At 37.2% G+C, this 12,404-nt stretch overlaps 1 protein-coding gene and 1 pseudogene across 5 annotated transcripts in view; one reads left to right on the forward strand and one right to left on the reverse strand.

Annotated features, from left to right (window-relative positions):
* Nucleotides 1-12,404, forward strand: part of SLC4A10 (solute carrier family 4 member 10) — a 161,517-nt gene that overhangs the window by 94,183 nt on the left and 54,930 nt on the right. The gene's annotated exons all lie outside the window — the stretch shown is intronic.
* LOC132013329 (ribulose-phosphate 3-epimerase-like) lies at nucleotides 8,709-10,630 on the reverse strand (annotated as a pseudogene).

The raw sequence follows: 12,404 nt of genomic DNA on the forward strand, positions 1-12,404 counted from the left end.
CTCTCTCTCAAGTAAACAAACAAGGAAACAAATAAAATCTTTATAAAATAAAAATAAAACCCAAGACATCTAATGTCTAGTTGAACACTTTTGACACCATACTACATTATAAGCCACTTATTTGCCAAAGGAATTTTTATGATTAGCATTTAGAATATAAAAGAGTTTAGATAAATTTTTATTGTATTTAGGTCTTTTATATTATCTTCGGCCAGTTTCTAATTTGTAATAGGAAATAAAAAATCTGAAAACAGAGGGATAAAAAATAATAGTAGAGGTAAAATGGATTCTAATTTTAAAGCTTGTTAGAACATAAAAGTACTTATTTTGATTAGCCATAAATAGGCATGTGACAAGGAGGGAGAGAAATCTTGGATAGAGATGAGTTTTGCTGCATCCCATTGAAACCCTACATCACCTTGTTATTTTTAAGAAGCTTGGTAATAACTTGACTTAAAAGATTGGGATAGGAATCTGCACCAATATCCTATTTTAGGGCCTTAGGTAAGCCCCTGAGAGCAGCCTTCTAGAGACAATGTCTTAACTCTCAAAAATGCATAGGAAGTATATTTGAAATACACAGGAAATAGATCTGGAAGCGTACTTACAAAACCTATAATATTTGGGGCAAGTGGAAGATAGGATCGTGAGGAAAAAAAGGCTTGTTTTCTCTGCATATTTTAAAGTGTTCAATTGGCATCGTGTGCATGCATTATTTTATAATTTCTTTCTAAGAATAAGTCTTATGATGGGAAATTCATCTTATGGCAAGAATAAAAGATGAGCCAGGTGGTACTCATCAAATAAGTTCCCTATAATAACCAAATTTATTTCCCATTTCAAGAAAATACAGCCTACAAAACTCAAGGGTAGAATAGAGCAAAATGTTTCAAGTATAATAAATAGATTTGCCATTTTGTTCATGCATTTTCTTACTCACTCATTGGCTTATTCCATCAGTATCCATTGGTGATTTCTGTATTGTATTTGCATTGAGAGTATGAAAATGACTACGATATGGTTTTCACTGTCAAGGAGCTCGGTGATTATTAGGAAGAGCCAAGAGGGGCACTTTGTACATTGTGCTGCACATTTGAATATTTGTCGAATTAATAAGTGAGGAGGGAGCTAGAGACAATGCCTACTCAAATAATTGCAGCATAGTGTAGTATTTGTGCTAGATATATGCATAATAGCCTGGAGGAAGAAGTAAGAAATTACCCTGGGGAGTTGGAAAATATTTGTAGAAGAAATAAAACCTAAGTTGTCATGCTGTCTCTGTTGTACCTGTCATCTGAGTTTATTTTATACAGCGTATCCATGTTTTTCTCTCTCTTTATTATATCTGTATCTTCTGTATGAGCAGGTCATAATTAGAGGTGAGGGCACTGAGATAGAATGGACTCCTGGGACCAACTGTCAAGGATCCTTAAAAATTGTAGTAAGTTTTTTCTGGTAAAAAGTTGGGGATAATGACAAAGCTCTGGGAAGAATTATGTGATAATAGATTAGAAGGTGATCATAGAAATGGGAGCAAGAATCACCAGCCTAGGTGTGAAATGTTTGTCTTTACTGTTGATCAGACAATGATAATGGGAAGAAAGTGAATAAACCAGCGGCAAAAAGGAAGAAAATCCAAAATTGACAAGGCTTTATTCATTCATTCAACAAAAAAACAATGGATTACTCTCTAATTTATAAGAGCTGTAACAAAATTTTGCATCCATGACTTTATTTAACCTTACAATAATTTGTGAAACAAGTATTACCCCTGCTTTGCAGATGATTAACTATGTGAGGTTCCAACAAGTTAACTAATTTGTCCAATATCATATAGCCAATGGATGATAAATGAGAGTCAAAATCAAATCCATCTCTTTTTTTCCCCAAGATTTTATTCATTTATTTGATAGAGAGAGACACAGTGAGAGAGGGAACACAAGCAGGGGGAGTGGGAGAGGAAGAAGCTGGCTTCCTGCTGAGCAGGGAGCCAGATTCAAGGTTCCATCCCAGGATCCTGGGATCATGCCTAAGCTGAAGGCAGACACTTAATGACTGAGCCACCCAGGCGCCCCTAACCCATCAGGTTTTAAAGTCCATGAACTTTCTCCTACAGCATATTAAAATAAAAATAATAGTAAAGGATTATTATTATTATTACAACTCCTTAAAGGCAAGGACTGTCATGTATTTCTATTTATTTCCCCATAGCAGTTAGCAAAATATTCTGCACAAAATTTTAAACCATTATATATCAATGAATGAATAAATAAGATTGCCTGCTGTGTGCTTGACATTTGGGTGTAAAGGTGACCAAATAGTTGTGGTCTCTGCTCTTCCATAGCATATTATCTATTGACAAAGTTAGACATTAAACATTACTCAAATAAGTGCTTAATTATAGTTGACACAAGTGCCAACATATAAAGAGGCAGAATGTCATGAGAGTGAGAAATACTTCCAAAGTTATGTATTTAGAGGCCAAGGAGAGGATATGGCTATTTGAATGGAAATGAAATTCAGATGATAACCAGTATAAGAATTTAACGGAGAGAGTCTTGTTTTTGGCATTAGTTAGCAGTCATAGTGTTTTATAGAGTTATTTTGCATACTTTTGAAAAGATTTTTTCTTCATAATATAGCTATAAGTTTAGATAATTTCCTAGAGAGAGAGTTGTAAGTACTTAGACAATCTCTTCTAAGAATAAATTCCAAAATATGGAAAAAAATATATTCATAAAAGACTTCCCATTGTGTTATTTAAATAGTCATCTTAATAGAAACAAATTAAATGTTTAATAATAGGGAGTGAGTAGGCAAACCTTGTCGCATCCGTTAACAATTACAGTTGTGAAGAATAACGTAGCCGCATGGAAAATGTTTTCATTACGGTGCTGTATAGAAAAGATTAAAGGGCCACCTGGGTGGTTCCTTCAGTTATGTGTCTGACTCTTGATTTCAGCTCAGGTCATGATCTTGGAGTCCTGAGATCAAGCCCTGTGTGGGACTCTGTGCTGAGCATGGAGCCTGCTTGGAATTTTCTCTCACTCTTCTCCTCCCCCACCACCTTAAGAAAGAAAAGAAAAGATTAAAGACATTGCATGCTTACATATATGTTGAAAATATATGTAAGAACTACTAACAGAAATATGCCAAAAATATTACAGTAACTGGTGGAAATACTGTTAAGAGATTTCTTTTTAATTTTTTATTCTATAAATATTCTGTAGTGTGATTTTATCATTTTGGTAACCTAAAATACTTTTGGAAAAAGAATAGGCATAAAAATGTGTTTGACTTCTACAGAGAGATCATAGTTCTCTCATTTTATGCCTTATATCAAAACCTAACTGGATATACAGCACTCTGGGGGCTAATTTAGTCAATAAGGAAACTTCAAAAAAATGAATCACAAACCATTATTGTTCAGTACACACAGGAAGGTACTAATAATAACTACAAAGACAAAAGGAGAGCATCTGCAACCCAGAAACTAAAATTAGTAATAATGTTGAAGGGAGTTCTACCAAATTATGTTTTCCACAAGACAGCCACAGGCTCTTCTCATGTAAGAAGGACTGATCACCTCCATTAGCCTTGAAACAAAAGCAAAGATTTCTGGAAGGGGGCATTTAATTATAATGTTTATCTAATCACTCTGTAGCCATTTATATAAATAAGACAGCTTGGAGCACATGCTTTTCTTTGGGGAAAGTAAGTAGAAGATGTGTTTGGTGGACTGTATCTTAAGCCAAAAATCCCACATCACAAGTCAAAATTATTGGCATTTTATACGGGCCTCATTAAAAAATGTTAAAAAGTGCAGGTACTGCCCTTTTTTTTTTGACTTTTGGATTGTTGAGTTTCCCAGGCTCTGAGCTGTGGTAGCGACAATTGTGTAACAAAAACAGCAGTGATGTTGTCAGTAACACCTGATTAGTATTTATTTGTGCCAGACTCAGTTCTAGGTGCTTTTATCTATATTAACTCATTTTACCCTTGTAATACCCTCATGTGGTTGATTGCTCTCATTGTTCCCACTTTAAGAAAACAGAAATATAGAGAGGTTAAGTACCTTGTCCAAGGTTGCTCCACAAAGGGCTTGGATTTGAATGATACAGGATTTTTGGCTGGAGAGTCTGACGTCCAATGTCCTAGGCACCAGGCTATCTTATTCACCTAAAGAATTTTTTATTTTCATAAATACTTCCATCTTTGGCCAGAGTTACTAAAAATTATTTTGGACAAAATTAACAACAGAACTTATTCCAAACTCGTATTCCATCTCTTCATGTTGCTGTCTCTAGTTTTCTTTCTTCTTCCTTTCCTTTGGTAGTTTTGGATTAGTTATTTGGACTGAGTTCATTGGTGTAGGTGAAGAACAGAAAAGCCGGGTTTTTCTTATTTTATCCTGATTTAGTTATTTAGAATATCTGCTTTTGACATTTAAGAACATAAAATCTAAATATTCAGAGCCTTCTTTGAGCTACCAAGAGTTGCTACAGATACCTTTTTTAAACTTCCTGTGCAGGCATACAGACTCTGAGAACTAACTGCTGAGATTTCAAACATAAGAGGCGCAGACTCAGGAAAAAACAATGATTCTATTGGCAATAGCCGATATCTGTGATATATAACCTAAGTCTTTTAGGTTGATAAATATATCATTTCTTTTTAGAATTGATTCGTGGATGAGCAATATTATTAACTAGACATAGGCCTGACAACGAGGCAAACATGGCTAAGGTCCACTTAGAGACCTGACTCTCCAAAAAAAAAGTCTCTCCCATGAGCTTGATATTTTTTACACCAAATTGCTTATGACTTTGACAACAAATTTAAGTACTTTCTAAAGATGTAGTCATTTCACTGTTGACATGTAAATACCCTCCCAGGTACTGAGTAACACATTACAGTACACTATTGCCCTCACTAACACAATACAAACCCTTTGGAAAACAGAGACCTTCTGAGGGAATGGTGCCCACAGCAGGCAAAGTAAATGGAGATGTGATACCAGCCCAGCAGCCGGGTTTAGACTACACCATGAGAAGCAGGAATCTGGACAGTCGGGCCAAAGGAGGTGGTGGTAGTAGAGCTGTGGGGGTATGAAGGCAGGCCTGCAGGGTATTGTGGGGGAGGGGAATATCTTAAAGGAAGCGTGTCTGAAAAGGGGAAACTGAGAGGATCATAGAGTGTCATGTAAATTACTAAATTTCTTCTGGAGTCTTCTCACTCTTCCAGCTGTTCTGATAGAAAGGGCACAAAGCTACAGCTGGAGGAAGCATAATGTAGCAAAAAAGAACAGAAGTTTCAGGGTCAAGCAGACCTGGATTCAAATCTAATCAGTATGGCCTTGAACAAACAAGTTACCACTCAGTTTCCTCCACCTATAAAATGTAGAAATCAAGCAATGATACTATGAAACAAAGTGCCTCCTGTCATGCAATGGTAGCTGTATGTATGTCATATCCATATGCATAATACACAGTAGCTAGAGACAGCATCACATGTGTGTGTATATACACACTTTAAACATAGATGCATTCATTCACCTGTTGTAGTGTTACCTTTCTCCCTTGTTACACTACTTCTGCAAGAAACTTACCATGTATCCTTTAGTTCACATTTTCATTTCCTTTTGTCATATATAAATTTACTTTCACTAAATTTTCAGAATATTCAGATTGCTTCCTATTAAACTAGGGTTTGGGGCCCTTTTTGTTCTTGTGCGGTAAATTAACAAAATGACCAACTTAGAAAATTCTGATTATTAGCTACCTAAAAAGTAGAATGTTGGCTACATTGATGTGGGAAACGGAGGCAGGCAAAAAATTATTTAATTTCCTTACCCACAGACAAGCCCTTAAAAAAGGCAGATTGACATTGCTCTAGGGACTCAACTACCTCCACCTTAACACTGGCTAAGGGCAAAGGACAATCCTAGCCTGACCCACCCCTAACCTGTACCATGTACCAGGATCCTGAAGTCTACTTTCACAATTCCTTTGGAAACTTTATCTCTAAACCCTCCAAGATACGTGCTGACAATCATTCCCAAGCATATGACCCACTGATATACATCTAAAGGGTCTCAAAGGTTTTATTACCATTAATGAATAACCTTTTTCCCAACAATAGCTAGCCCCTCAAGGTCCTGGAAACCTTGCTTCCAAAATTCCTTAAGAGACTTATGCCATCCCTGACCTCCTCCCAACTTGCAAGCATATAATGGACCACTCCTCACAACCCGGACAGCAGCTTTTTCTGCCCACGGGTCCTGTCCCCACACTTTAATAAACCACCATTTTGCACCAAAGATGTCTCAAGAATTCTTTCTTCATCATCAACTCCGGACCTCACCCCACTGAACCTCACTTATATTCTAACACTTCATCAACATGATATAACAGATTCAGACAATATATACTAATTTACTCTAACAAGAAAGAGACTACTGCTCCTAATGAATACTAACCATTTTCTTTTTGGCAGCACTACTGTGCAATAGTCCTTTATGTTATTATTTGAAATTTGTGATAAAGTTCTGTAAGGATTTGAGGCAGTCTTCTGTATGTTCAGATGATATCTGAATCACAGCATATATATTACCTAGGCAAATATAATTAATCTCTTTAGCAGTTTAAATACTTTTTTATGATTCTAAGAAGGAGGCTTTAGGGAACATAGGCTACTCTAAAGCTAGGCATATGTTGTTCCCAAGGCCCTAAGTTAGGGATCCCTGATTAATGGATTAGATACCATCTATCAGGAGGACCCTGAAGTCTTACCTGGCAATCTCCAAGTAGCTCTCCAGGCCATTTGCCTCCACACTCCCACATGCTTAGTTAGCCGGGAATCCCAGTGGCGGATGGAGGGGAGAGGTGGGAAGGGCAAAGGCAGATAGCATGTTTGTTCCTCCCCTCACTGCCTTCAGTTTATTTTCAGAACCATCCCAAGGGATCTAAAAGATTTCAGGAATACAAAAAAGATCTTCTCCTCACAGGTTTGGAGGCCTCGGACCTGATTATTTAAAGATTTATTTTTACATTTTTAAAAAAACTCTGACAATTTATACAGAGAAAAAAATAAACTGAAGATACCTGTCTTTTTTACAAAATTTCTTACCATACTTACATAACAAGAATTTTTAGAAGAATAAAATCTTTGGTACATATATGTTTTTCTAATATAACTTCGAGTGTAGTTATAAATATTTTAGTTTGTGGATTAATGTTCTACCTTGTCATCCCCTAACCTACCTGGTCTTTCGTGGAGTTGCAAAATAGATATCCTTGGGGCCTGTATCCATATTTCCAGAATATTCTCAGACATCTTGCTCTGCTACAGAGTAAACTTAGACTGGAAATAAGACAATGGTAAATAAAAGAAGCTTCCTTTGCCTACCCCACCTCCCAAAGGCTCCATTTGTAAAAGAAGTACAGACCAGAAATCCTGTGCCCTGTTAGATCCTTTTCTTGGTGCCAGCCTACAGCTGAGCTTTAGTTTCTCACTTTTAAATGAGGACAAAGATACCTGTTCTTCTAGTCATAGCCATGATCTGTAGGCTAAATATTTTATCAAAGTACTTTATAACCCACATAGCAAGCTTATATAATGACAGGTATTTTATATTGAGTGCTAAATTCTAGGAATGGTACTGGAAGCTTTGCATATATTATGGTACCTCTTCCAAGTCTCAACACAACCCCACACAATTGTTATAATTACATTGGATGTATAATGAGTTAATAGAAAGTCACAGGTTATGTGATTTTCTAAGTCAAATAGGTCAAAAGGGACCAACTCAATATTTTCAAATGGAGGTTTAATTTTCTTTCTACTTAGAACTCAGGCAACAACATTACTTAATGCCGTTAAGAATGGTAGGTGCCATTAAGAAAGACAAGGGGAAGAAAAATACTGAAAAATCTGTCCCTTGAGCAAAGCTGAGAAATCACCCTGATAAAAAGCAATGCTTATTTTTTAGAGACCACCTGAAAAGCCCTGGGCTTCAGTACATTTTTATGTACTAAGTATTGAGTAAAAAGGGAAAAATAGATGTTTTAGATGTAAGAAGACTATGGTATACTACCTAGCCAGATCCAAACTTAGATTTTTCATAAGTTCCATTTTACTCATATTATCAATCATATACACAATCACAAGTGACATGAAACAGGAAAAACATAATGACTTCCTTTGCTTTTGGAAAACAGATGGTAAACAACAGAAAATTCTTTTAAAAAATGCATGAAATTATTTTTTCATAATAGCTAATAAAGCTTCTTTAGACAATAGAAGAGATACATTGCATTTCTGTTTATAATCTTAATATAGCTATATTTTTATTCTTTAGAATAAAATCAAGTCTCTTAGTAAAAGCAGTGTATTTTACCACAGTAATCTTTGAAGTCCATCACTAAAAACATAGGTATACACACTAATTTCTAACCCCCTAGAGCATTTTGCAGAATAGGTTTTAGACATTAGAATAAAGAGTTGCTCAGGAGGGGCATCTGGGTGGCTCAGTGGGCTGAGCAATTGCCTTCAGCTCAGGTCATGATCCCAGGGTCCTAGGATTGAGTGCCATGCCAGGCTCCTGGCTTAGTGGGAAGTTTGCTTCTCCCTCTCCTTCTGCCCGCTACCCTCCTTGTTTGTGCGCTCTCTCTCTCTGAAATAAATAAAATAAAATAAAAAAGAGTTGCTCAGGAGAGCAGTACTGCCTCACGCAATATGATTTGGTGGTCACCATTCTTGTTTTCCAGTAAAAGGGAAATTTCATGAGCAGAAACATCTGGCTCCTTGAGTTTGCACTGATGAAGAGAATGTTTCTGAGCCACTTCTGAGCCAATGTATCTTAACAGGTCAATCACAGACCTGGGGTGTTCACTCCTCATGATAGCACTGCCAGACACCATCATGTTAGCACCTGTGTCTGGATAGTCATGGATTGTATCATACCCACTTCAGCACTGACCTCTTTCTAAAGATGGACACTGGGTCCTCCATTGATGAATCCTTGACATTGTACCTCCCATACATTTCTGCCCTCCAAATTCAGGTTTCACTGGCATAAGAGATTGGATCTATCTGATTAGCCCATGGTGCTAAACATTCCACTGTAGTTCCCAGTTTGATGGCAAGTCTAACCTTCATCTCATTCTCCCAAGTGTCTTTAATCAAAGCACCAGGGTTCTTTGTGTCCTCAAGGTAGGTTAATTGGCTACTGCAACCACTGGCTTTGTCCCAGTGTTCCATTCTGGACACCATCCTCGGCATGTCAAAGAAAGGATCCTGGCCTAGCTGCTTTTAGAAACTCAACCACAGGGTCACCAAAGGTGATGTGAACAAAATGCCCATCTGTTACATCCAGATGCAGATAATTGGGCTTGGAGGTCAATCCCGGGAGGCACTCAGCACCCAAATTTGGCCAGGATTTTGTGGAGGATGGATGGGTCAGTCTTATAGCTGGACACTATGGTACTGGTTCCCAAACACCAAGTTATTCCACAAGTCCCCTAGGAAAATGAGGGCATCATTGTAGTTTGCCCTTTTTAAAAAATGTTGGTACTTTAATTGTAAGCAGTGACTAATTTTTCTTTTGAAATGATTAATTTTCTCAGTGTAAACCAAAGTAAAGCCATGAGTGATAGCTTTGAAGAATTTATTTTAGAATCAGTTATGTCTTAAGTTTACTTGCCTATTATTCACATGAGTCAGAACTAGCAATTTGCTTTGTTTTTTTTACTTAGGTGAAGTAAGATACCAGAAGAGCTGGCTTGTTCAGTGACTTCACTAACATATGCAAATGAATAACCTCAGATCTCCACTGATGTGCCCTTTCATTAGTAATTTAACTGGATCAAAGGGCTAGTAAATGTTTTTGTTCCAAACTTCCTTTTAAATAAAATTCTTCCTTTCAGATGAAATTCAATATATGTTTGTGTGCGCACATACATATATATTTTCCCCGTAAATGTATACATCTACTATAATGTTAATTCTCTCTTATTATGTTATTCCTCCAAGAAATTTGGTATTTTTTTCCTATTTGGCATTATAGTTTTCCTTTTATCATCAATAAATTTAACAAACGTTCAGAGTATGAAAATGTTTTCCTATCAAATTCCTATGGTGTTGGGCTTTTTTTTTTTTTTTTCCCAATGCAGAGTAACAGAAAGTTCAACTTGGGGGATTTCCCATCATGGGAAGACACTCCCCCTTACCACTAAACTGATTTATAGACAGAGTTTGGCAGGTTCATATATGTATGAGCAAAACAGTAGCAAGACATTTGAAGGCCCATAATCCTTGCTTTTCCACTATTGCTTTTTCATCTAATCCTGGTACAATTGTGAAGTTGGAACCAGAGATTCTGAACACAGCATTGTAGACAAAACTGGATATTTTGAAGGCTACCATAGGGGTAATCTCTAAATTTGCATTTGGAGGATCCACGGTCAGTGCGACTACTTTAGGTTCTACTTTCTTTTCCCTCAAATTTTTATTTAAATTCCAGTTAGTTAACATACGGTGTAATATTACTTTCAAGTGTAGGATTTAGTGATTCATCACTTACATATAATACCCAGCACTTATCAGGACAAGTGTCCTCCTTAATACCCATCACCCATTTAACCCTCCCTCCCCCCATCTCCCCTTTGATACTTTAGGTTCTTAACTTTAAAAAAATAGGTAGTGATCTTATTTCAGACATGCTACCGGCAGCTCTACTGTAAACTTTTAGTCCCTACACCAGTGTCTGAGTATCTCCATTAAATATGGAACAGTCAGTCATGTTAAAATTTGGCCCTGGAGGCACTTGAGTGGCTCAGTCAGTTAAACATCTGCCTTGGGCTCAGGTCATGGTCTCAGGGTCCTGGAATCAAGCCCCACATGGGGCTCCCTGCTCGGCAGGGAGTCTGCTTCTACTTCTCCCTTTGCTACTCCCCCTGCTTGTGCTCTCTTTCTCTCTCTCTCTCTCTGTCAAATAAATAAAAATAAAATCTTTAATAAAAAATAAAATAAAATTTGTCCCTGGATTCTTTCCACAGTTTGGCAACCGTGGCCATTGCTGCTATAAACATTGGGATGCAGATGGCCCTTCTTTTACTACATCTGTATCTTTGGGGTATATACCCAGTAGTGCAATTGCAGGGTCATAGGGAAGCTTTATTTTTAATTTCTTGAGGAATCTCCACACTGTTTTCCAAAGTGGCTGCACCAACTTGCATTCCCACCAACACATGTTGTTTCCTGTCTTGCTAATTTTGGCCATTCTAACTTGTGTAAGGTGGTATCTCAATGTGGTTTTAATTTGAATCTCCCTGATGGCTAGTGATGATGAACATTTTTCCATGTGTCTGATAGCCATTTGTATGTCTTCATTGGAGATGTGCCTGTTCATATCTTCTGCCCATTTTTTTATATGATTATCTATTTTGTGTGTGTTGAGTTGGAGGAGTTCTTTATAGATCGTGGATTTCAACCTTTTGTCTGTACTGTCATTTGCAAATATCTTCTCACATTCTGTGGGTTGTCTCTTTGTTTTGTTGACTGTTTCCTTTGCTGTGCAGAAGCTCTTGATCTTGATGAAGTTTCAAAAGTTTATTTTCACTTTTGTTTCCTTTGCCTTTGGAGACATATCTTGAAAGAAGTTGCTGTGGCTGATATCGAAGAGGTTACTGCCTATGTTCTTCTCTAGGATTCTGATGGACTCCTGTCTCATGTTGAGGTCTTTTATCCATTTTGAGTTTATCTTTATGTACGGTGTAAGAGAATGGCCGAGTTTCATTCTTCTACATATAGCTGTCCAGTTTTCCCAGCACCATTTGTTGAAGAAACTTTTTTCCACTGTATATTTTTTCCTGTTTTGTCGAAGATTATTTTCCCATAGAACTGAGGGTCCATATCTGGGCTCTCTGCTCTGTTCCACTGGTCGATGTGTCTGTTTTTATGCCAGTACCATGCTGTCTTGGTGATCACAGCTTTGTAGTAAAGCTTGAAATCAGGTAACATGATGCCCCCCAGTTTTATTTTTGTTTTTCAACATTTCCTTAACAATTCGGGGTGTCTTCTGATTCCATACAAATTTTAGGATTATTTGCTCCAGCTCTTTGAAAAATACCGGTGGAATTTTGATCAGAATGGCATTAAAAGTATAGATTGCTCTAGGCAGTATAGACATTTTAACAATGTTTATTCTTCCGATCTGGGTATTTACCCCAAAGATACAGAGGTAGTGAAAAGAAGGGCCATCTGTACCCCAATGTTCAAAACAGCAATGGCCGTGGTCACCAAACTGTGGAAAGAACCAAGATGCCCTTCAATGGACGAATGGATAAGGAAGATGTGGTCCATATACACTATGGAGTATTATGCCTCCATCAGAAAGGATGAAT

The sequence above is a fragment of the Mustela nigripes genome, chromosome 3 (genome assembly GCF_022355385.1).
Source record: "Mustela nigripes isolate SB6536 chromosome 3, MUSNIG.SB6536, whole genome shotgun sequence".
Classification (NCBI taxonomy): Eukaryota; Metazoa; Chordata; class Mammalia; order Carnivora; family Mustelidae; genus Mustela; species Mustela nigripes.